At 38.3% G+C, this 9,448-nt stretch overlaps 1 protein-coding gene across 7 annotated transcripts in view; it reads left to right on the forward strand.

Annotated features, from left to right (window-relative positions):
• Nucleotides 1-310: 310 nt before the first annotated feature.
• SCEL (sciellin) overlaps nucleotides 311-9,448 on the forward strand; it is a 111,538-nt gene continuing 102,400 nt past the window's right edge. For 6 of the 7 annotated variants that reach the window (XM_017871210.1, XM_017871211.1, XM_017871216.1 and 3 more), the window contains exon 1: nucleotides 311-461. The gene's annotated coding sequence lies outside the window, so the exon portion shown is untranslated. The remainder of the gene's footprint in view (nucleotides 462-9,448) is intronic. The other variant, XM_017871217.1, reaches the window with a different exon arrangement.

The following is a 9,448-nucleotide window of genomic DNA, read 5'->3' on the forward strand; positions in this document are numbered from 1 at the left end:
TGGGGGTTCCTTCTATCTTGAGTTTTCAGTTTTATTTTTTGAAAGAGAATGCAAAATAGGTTGGGTCCTATGCCACCTTGTCAGTGATATGGTTGTGCATATTGTTGATATCAGTTAAAAGGGTAATCACAGGAGCGTGTATATATATATATATATATATATCCGCATAACAAGGCCGTAAGTTAAAGAATTCACCAAACAAAGGCTGTAGGTTCATGAGTGAGACTGTTTTAACTGAACTGGTATTTGTACAAGGTGACACCCTGTTGCATACCACAGACCTCCTCCCTGAGTGACTCAGCTGCTGAGAAAGAAACCTCTGAACTGTTCATTAATACAGTCAGGTAGAGGTTGAGACTCCACTGAATAAACTCTAGGTTCCCATTTCTTTCAGTCAGATCCTCCCAGGGAATCACTACAGGCCGGTTAGCCAAAAAGTCCTGGTTTTCTGCTCAATAGAGGTAAGTTGAATTATACTTGCAAACAGAAATACATCTGCTGTATGTGCACAGCTTTCTCTGTGTTCCTTCCAAATGATTAAAATTTGGAAGTTACTTACTTCCTATATTATCTTTGTCTTTTCTTCCTGTAAATTTTGACAGCCTCCAGCTGACTGTTAGCTCTGCTCTTCCTTGCTGTACTTTTAGGCCACATTGCATTGAACTTCTTGGCAATTTTACACATTATGGGCATCACAGAAATGAGCACCTATTTGATTTTCTGGGTGGGAGCTGTCAGCTGGTGAATCCTGCCACACAAAGGATAATAAATTCTTTAAGTGAAGGGACCAGCACCTGCTGGTTTATTTTCCAAGTGACTATACAAACATTTTTTAAAGGAACTTTCTGTTTTCATAAATGATGCTTTTAGTGAAATAGTGAACTCAAATGTTGCTTTATAGTTAATAAGTCGTATTTTTTCTCTACTGCTAAAAATATTGCAAGTTGTTGAGCTATGAGAATGAGAGGTTTATTTTATGAGGTTTTGTCTCCACCCTATCTTCCCCAAATAAGAAAATCGCCATTTCTTACTTGAAAGTACCAAGGAGTAAAGGCAGGGTGTGGGGGCAGAATTAGCGGTACATGGTTCCTTACAGGGATCTGTGGACATCTGGCCAACTTCTCTACAGTATATTCTGCATTCTAAACTAAGGAGTGATTAATATATATGGGGGCAATTTTCAAACTTTATTCGTAGCTTAGTCCTGAAAAACCAGTTTTGGGAGACTTTTGGTAAGGATGGAAGAGTCCTTTTATAATTAATAGTTAAGCTGACTTGTCTGATTTGTGTGTGTTTTTTTTTTTATCATTTCTATTTATGATACAGAGCTGTGGAATTCAAATGCAGGGGCCACTCACAGCTTGCAAATTGCAGGTTTGTGTCCTCCAGAGAGGCGCCCCCACAGCATACTTGGCTCTATCTTTAGTTCTTGAGTTCTCATGGCTTCCTATTGCTGACCAGGTCACCTGCAGTCTGAGAGGGGTTTAGACACACCAGTGCTCAGTGCTCATTTCCCAGAGGTTTACCGAAGAATTTTATAACTTGGCTTTCAAGTGTTTCTAGTAACCAGAAAGCTAAAGCATAGCATGTGTGGGTAATTTTATTTTTCATAAAATGTGATTACATTTAAAACTGTCTTTCACTGTCACAGTTTATAACGTAGATATAGCCTTCCTAATATTTGCGGTGCTCCAGTGTTTAAAGTATCAGAAACATCAATTTGAGAAGACTGAGAAATGACAACAGTAAAAATTTTAGTAAAACATTCAGATGATCCTAAATGTTGGGATATGCAGAGAATGCCAACAACAGGTCAGAATTTTTATTGGAATGTTAGCTTCATGTAAATCTTAGATCTAATTGACCGAATATTTCAACTGAAATGGAGCATAGGCCCATCTAGTCTAAGGCCTGAATTTTCTAGATGAGAAAAACAAAGCATAAATGTTAAGTAACTTGTGAAGATCAGAGTAATAGAACCAGAACATGAAGCCAGATTCCTTGTCTTTTGTCTTACTGAACTTTCTCAATATTTTTTTCAAATACTTTTTATTATAAAATATGTAGTAGCAATAAACGAGCCACACTCCATCATGGACTGTGGTTATCCAGCAATATGTGGAAATATTATACTGTGTATGCTGTGACTAAGACATAATGAAATATGTTTCCAACTTGTGGCTTGTGGAATCAGTGTTGCCATTTATTATATTTATGAGATTTTCATCTCAGGAGCCAGTAGCCCCTCAGCAGGAAGGGGATCTGATGTATGTGTGTTAGCTGTGGTCTGTACAATCAGAACCCCCTCGCCCCGAATGCCATTCTGTAGGTGATGCTTACCTGACTGCCTTCTCAGACTACCAGAATTATGATGAAATACCTGAGAAGTTCATATTCCTGGGGACTATGTAAACAAAACAAATAATGTGTTTTGAATGACTGAGCTCATACTGTGGAATGAACTAAGCAGTCAACTTAAGCAAACATTGTTTAACTGAGAGCGTCCTATATGGTTCAGACATCAACTCCCACCATTTCTTAAGAGTGAGGGGATCAAATCTTTGGCCCTGAAGTCCAAGGGAAATCTTTATTGGTTTCACTTGGCTTCACTTTCTGTCATTATCCTGCTTCTAGACCATTTGTTGATCATTTTCCATTTTCTCTGGCTAGGGACTTTGAAATAAAGATTTTATATATTAATTGCTGCATACATAGCTGGAGTTGTTCAAAGTTCACTTCTGACTCAAAAGTCATTTTTGTTGTTCCTTTTTTTTTTTTTTTTTTTTTTTGAGATGGAGTCTCGCTCTTTTCCCCAGCCTGGAGTGCAATGGCATGATCTTGGCTCACTGCAGCCTCCGCCTCCCATGTTCAAGCGATTCTCCTGCCTCAGCTTCTCAAGTAGCTGGGACTACACAGTGTGCACCACCACACCTGACTAATTTTTGTATTTTTAGTAGAGACGGGGTTTCACCATATTGGCCAGGCTGGTCTCGAACTCCTGACCTCAGGTGATATACCCGCCTCGGCCTCCCAAAGTGCTGGGATTATAGGCATAACCAATGCACCTGGCCTTAGTCAAAAGTCTTTATCAGTTATATTCCTTAAGTGTTTCCAGCTTACCACCGTNTTTGAGATGGAGTCTCGCTCTTTTCCCCAGCCTGGAGTGCAATGGCATGATCTTGGCTCACTGCAGCCTCCGCCTCCCATGTTCAAGCGATTCTCCTGCCTCAGCTTCTCAAGTAGCTGGGACTACACAGTGTGCACCACCACACCTGACTAATTTTGTATTTTAGTAGAGACGGGGTTTCACCATATTGGCCAGGCTGGTCTCGAACTCCTGACCTCAGGTGATATACCCGCCTCGGCCTCCCAAAGTGCTGGGATTATAGGCATAACCAATGCACCTGGCCTTAGTCAAAAGTCTTTATCAGTTATATTCCTTAAGTGTTTCCAGCTTACCACCGTACAAATGGTAAACTGTGATTTTTCCATGAACTTGTGATTTTGGGGCTCGGGAGAAGCTCTTCCTTACATGGATGCTTTGCCAAATGACAGCTACATTTACTAGACTTTCATTTCATGTTGATGACTAAATTTTTTAAGGGCATGAGTCATCCCTTTATTGTAATACTTAACTGAAAGAGTGAATTTTATAGCTATCTATTAAATGACAACTGGTTTGCTTCTAGATACAAGAACTGATCGTCCTGAATCCTCATTATAATAGTATAACTGAGAGCTCTAAAAATCTAAATAATTTATTCTTTGTCTGTAGACCCAAGTTTCCCTGACTCTAAAATGTGATTACATATCCTTCATATGAAACCTCCTGGGGAAAGACAGTGAACTCTAAGCCATGTTTTTCAAATTGAGATATATACATCCCAGGAGACTGTGTCAATGTCCTAGAAAATGCAATACAATTATGAAATAAGCATGGCACATGTCTGTATGGGGAGCTAATTGTAGTTAAAAAGCTTTGGAGAAAACTATCCCTATTGCCCTGCCCTCTCGCCAGTTCTCCCCAGGGTTCCCTCTTTTGTCATTAGAAATGCTGTGTGTAAAAGTTTAAAAGAAATTTGTATACAAATGCATGCAGGGATCTGAAATCTAGATAGACTTGAATTTGAACCATGATCCCATGTGGACAAACGGTGACAAATATGAGTATGCCTAACTCATAGCACCAGCAGATAAAAAGAAAAATTAGGATTCTTGCTGAATAATTAATAGATACATAAAGTTATATAATGGTATATTATATACATATTTTATAATATACATAGCATATTACATAATGGGATATATATGTATAATATGATTCACAATAGCACAAAAATATAGAAATCTAGAAAAAATCTCTACAAGAAAAATTTAAAATCCAGATTTAGAAAAGAACAACATTTTATAGTAAGACATAAAGGTGAAAGTTGACCTTAAATGTCAGTTCTTCCCAAACTCTTTTGTACAATCTGTACAATTCTAGTCAAAAGTTCCAAGAGTATTTGTTTTGGAACCTTAGACAATAATTTAAAGTTATCTTAAAGAAATGAATAAATGAGAATAGCTGATAGAATTTCTAAAAGGAAATTAATGAAGGGTGCTATGCTACTAGATATTAAAATGTATGTATCAGAAAACACAATAATAAAAGTAGTTTGTTTTTATTGTAAGAAACTAAAGACAGATATCTTGAGAAAAACAGCCACAAAGCACATTTGAGAATATGTAAGAATTTAAAGTGTGACAAAGGACGAATCATCTATCAATGAGAAAGGGATTTATTCTCCCATTACCAAAGTAAATCCACATGGATTAGAGAGATTACATAAAACAACAAAATATATTGTAAAAATTAAAAGAAAAGTAAATATTTAGTTAACCTCATGTTTGTTCAACAAATATTCCTCTAGAACTGATTATGTACCAGGTACTGTGATAAGTTTTGAAAATCAACTGTGGAGAAGATGGGCTTCATCACTACTCTTAAGATGTACAGTGTGTGAGTGTGTGCGAGTGTGAGTGTGTGAGTGTGTGAGTGTGTGTGTATATGCGCGTGTTGGGGGTAGGGGAAGATTATTCAGCCACACACACAGACAGTCTTAGGTGATGTTATGGAAAGAAACTCTGCTATTTGAACACACAGTAGGGCTCATAACTTAGCCTGGGGAGGAAGGAGTGGGGCAAGTGGCGATGGTGTCACGGAATGATTTCTGGAGGATATAGAATGTGTGATCTGGAAGGTGAATGGAAGTCTTTCCTGAAGGAAAAGGAGGGGTTGAGGGAAGTTCAGAAAGAAGAGTGTTTCAGGCATAGATAGAATAAGCAATAGCTCACAGGTGATCAAAAGGATGGAGCACCAGACACTGGAAGGAGTTGCTGTGGGGAGCGGGAAGCAATGAGGCTGCAGAGTATGGCCTTGTTAACCTTGTTAAAAATTCCATTTTATCCTGACAGAAATGGAACACCCCTGAACAGCTTTAAGCAAGGTGATGACTACTTTGGCACCAGTGAGGAGAATGGATTAAAATTGAGGAAGTCTGGAGACTGAGAATGTAGCTGGGAAGCCATTGGAATAGTCAGGAGATTACAGTAGTTTGAATTGGTGTCTTGGAAATAGAAAGATACATAACAAGAGATGTTGAGTTATAGGACTTGACGATTGCTTGGACTTCAAGGTCAGAAAGAAGACTGATGGATGGTCTGCAAAGATGGCTTTTAAAGAGTGAAAGTGGAAGAAATTATAAAGGGAAAAATAGGGAATGCAAAATTGAAAGCTTCTGATACAAAATTATAATTAGAAGCTAAATGAAAAACTAGGAAAGTAAAGATGAATGTTCCTGACATATAAAGAAAATGAGAAATCAGTAAGAAATATATAATAATTATCAATGGATAATTTATAAAATAAACAAAAAATGCCCTGTAAAGTGAAGACAAATATGCAAGTAAAACAAAATGATTCTACTTTCACTTATTATATTATTAAAAAGATTAATGAATGATAATTCTAAATGCTGGCAAATTCATGGACACTCATATGCTGCTGGTGGATGATAAACTACTATACGATTTATGGAAAGAAACTGGACAATAGGGATCAATAATATTTTAGAAATAATACATCTTGGCAAGTAATTGCACTTCTAGGATCCATTCAAAGAAAATAATCAGATACTTGGTGAAAGACTTTTGTATGGTTTTTTAGAAACAACAGAGGAATGATGTTACATTAATAAATAAAATGGGCTGGGCACGGTGGCTCATGTCTGTAATCCCAGCACTTTGGGAGGCCAAGGCAGGCGGATCACAAGGTCAGGAGATGGAGACCATCCTGATTAACATGGTAAAACCCTGTCTCTACTAAAAATACAAAAAATTAGCCGGGTGTGGTGGCGGGCACCTGTAGTCCTAGCTACTCGGGAGGCTGAGGCAGGAGAATGGCATGAAACCCAGGAGCAGAGCTTGCAGTGAGCCGAGATCGCACCACTGCACTCCATCCAGCCTGGGTGACAGAGCAACACTCCGTCTCAAAAAAATAAAAAATAAAAAATAAAAAATAAAAAATTAGCTGTAAAATAAATATTTAAATATTCTTAAATGGCATTGGAAAATGCATACCAGTAGGCTCTAAATGGGCAAAGAAAACCCTGGAAGAAAATTGCAGTGATTGATTAAAGGTGTCTGATTTTTTTTTCTTTCTTTATGCTTTCTTGTATTTTCCACATTTTATATATGCTTTCTTGTATTTCCACATAAGTTCTAAATATAGTGAGAAAGATTTATGTTGCGTAAAATTGGGATAGAGAATAGCTACATGCCAGAGCTTTCGTGAATATGAAATCCAGTAAAGTATTTAAGATAACTAACAGGGTTTTGGCTCATAGTCTATGGTCAAAATTGAGTTTTTAGTCATTTAACTCATATTTTCAGCTAGAACTGAAAATAGCCCCTCGTGGGGCTCAGGTGATAGATAACTTCTATTGGATAGCTTTTCAATGAATGTTAGACTAGTGTTTTTTGTAAAATGAAATAAATAATTATAGGTCACTATTCACATTAAAGCTTACTGTTATCATTCTGCAGAAAAGATGGGCCATAAGAAAAAGAGCTGGTGAGGGTTGCGTATTAAAAACCAGAATCAGGCAGAAGCAGGCGGATCACGAGGTCACGAGTTCGAGACTAGCCTGACCAACATGGTGAAACTCCGTCTCTACTAAAAATACAAAAATTAGCCAGGCATGGTGGTGCGTGCCTATAAACCCAGCTACTCAGGAGGCTGAGGCAGGAGAATAGCTTGAACCCAGAGGTAGAGGTTGCAGTGAGCCGAGATCACGCCATTGCACTCCAGCCTGGGCTACAGAGCAAGATTCCATCTCAACAAGCAAACAAACAAACCCCAGAATCAACAGTGAGAAAATTGTATGGTAGGGTCTTTCATTTGTGCTACATTCTGGACTCTGTTTCACCATCAGTAAACAAGTTTCCCAATGCTAAGCTTAGATTGTGAGGTTATGTGACTGAAGAAATAGCTGCTTTCTAACCATCACAGAAGGCTAAATGAATCTTTCCCAGCCTAATGATTTTTGGATTTCCTTTTAGGCTGTGTATTCAGGCTAAACACAGTTGTTTGTTTCTGAGAGATCATTTAAAAATGGATTTAAATAGACTTGTTAATATTACACTTCATGAAGCACTGTTTGTTTTCCCCTTACATATATTTCTTGTACTTTTAGGTGGTAATTAGTTGTTTGATGGTTTGTTTTATTTATCTTCCAAAAGATAATGCTTCTGTTTATTGGTCTGTAATTATAGAGCCCCTCTTATACTTCTACTGAAAATGGTTTTATGGCATTTGTCCTTTTCCAGTTCCTAGGGATTTTCACTATTTCATTGATTTCTGGGAAACAAGTAATGGTGGGGTTGGCACTGTTACTGTGCCCTGAAACCCTCAGGACATTTTCAGAAGCAAAAGTGAATACCACCAGGGCGATTTGCCACCCTGTGTCATTTTCTAGACCCCTTTTCTGTATTTGTTCTACTTTAGCTTTTTTGTATTCTCCATCACTAAAGAGATTTGCCCTGGGCAACTATTGACATTTGGTCTTTCATAAAGATAGTAATTTATAAAAATATACTAGAAGCTTGATAAATTGATTGAAAGATTTTGGTTTAGTTAAAATATCCAAATGTCACTCTATGTAGATTTTATGATACTTTGGTAAAATGGTCAAAGAAAGTCTGCTCCAATTCTTCTTTTCCATTGAGCTCCACCATGGATCTCTATTGTTGCCATCTTTATGTCCATGAGTACCCAATGTTTAGTTCCCACTTATAAGGGGAAACACTTGGTATTTGGTTTTCTGTTTCTGCATTAATTCGCTTAGGATAATGACCTCCAGCTGCATCCATGTTGTTGCAAAGAACATGGTTTCATTCTTTTTTTATCCACCACTTTTTAGTCTAGTAAATTTCTTCCTGTTGATTCCTTCTTGTTTCTCAGGCTTCTAAGATAGGTACTCTCGTGTCAGGTTGATTTGAGTTTGAATCCCAACTGGGCGACTCACTAGTTATGTAACCTCAGGCAAACTACTCATCTTGAGACTCCTTCCAGAAAAAAAAAACTGCCTACATTTCGCCCACTGCCCACATTTCCAACTCCTGCCCTATCCTTCTGCAAAAAGACTCTGACTTCACTGAAACCATTCATCATTAAGTTTCATGTAAAGAGCAAGTATAATAATAGTAACAACCTAGAGGCATGTAAGGCTTAAATGAGACAACACCTGTGAAATATAAGCTCGAAATAGTTATTATTATTGTGGGACCCCAAATCTAAACAGTCAGAATTGAAGTCCTTGTTTTTTCTCTTTTCTTCCATCATCCTTTATTTTGTTAATTTAGTTTCTGCGGCATGTTTTTTTTTTTTTCTTTTCTGCCTTATTTCTCCTATTCTTTTTCCTCTATGAGCCCTTCTTTAACCAATTTTAGTTTCTTTGTTCACACAATCTTTCTCTTAAGAAGGTTAGCAGGGAGTGCTAAAGACTTCCTCAGGTAAGCCAAGAGGCATTATGTCCTTGGGTGGGAAGGGAAGAGTGAGATTTTAAAAGTCTTCATGCTGAGAGAACCCAAAAGATGATGAAGATTCTAGCTGAGCTGGGAACTGGCCCAGGAAATTCTTGGCACTGGGACAGGAAGAGCTGGGGCTGCGATCCCGCTGGGGGACTGAAGTGAAAGTTGGCTCAGGGAATTCTTGGCATGGGGACAAGAGGAGCTGGGGCTCAGATTGGGCTGGTGGGGAGAGCGGCAGTTGGGTCACTTAATGGACGTAAATGCTCCCAGAGGAAGTGCTCTTATTAGAGATAGAAAATACTGAAGGAGGCCGGGAGCGGTGGCTCAAGCCTGTAATCCCAGCACTTTGGGAGGCCGAGACGGGCGGATCACGAGG

This window comes from Rhinopithecus bieti, unplaced genomic scaffold (assembly GCF_001698545.2).
Source record: "Rhinopithecus bieti isolate Rb0 unplaced genomic scaffold, ASM169854v2 scaffold_4981, whole genome shotgun sequence".
Lineage (NCBI taxonomy): Eukaryota > Metazoa > Chordata > Mammalia > Primates > Cercopithecidae > Rhinopithecus > Rhinopithecus bieti.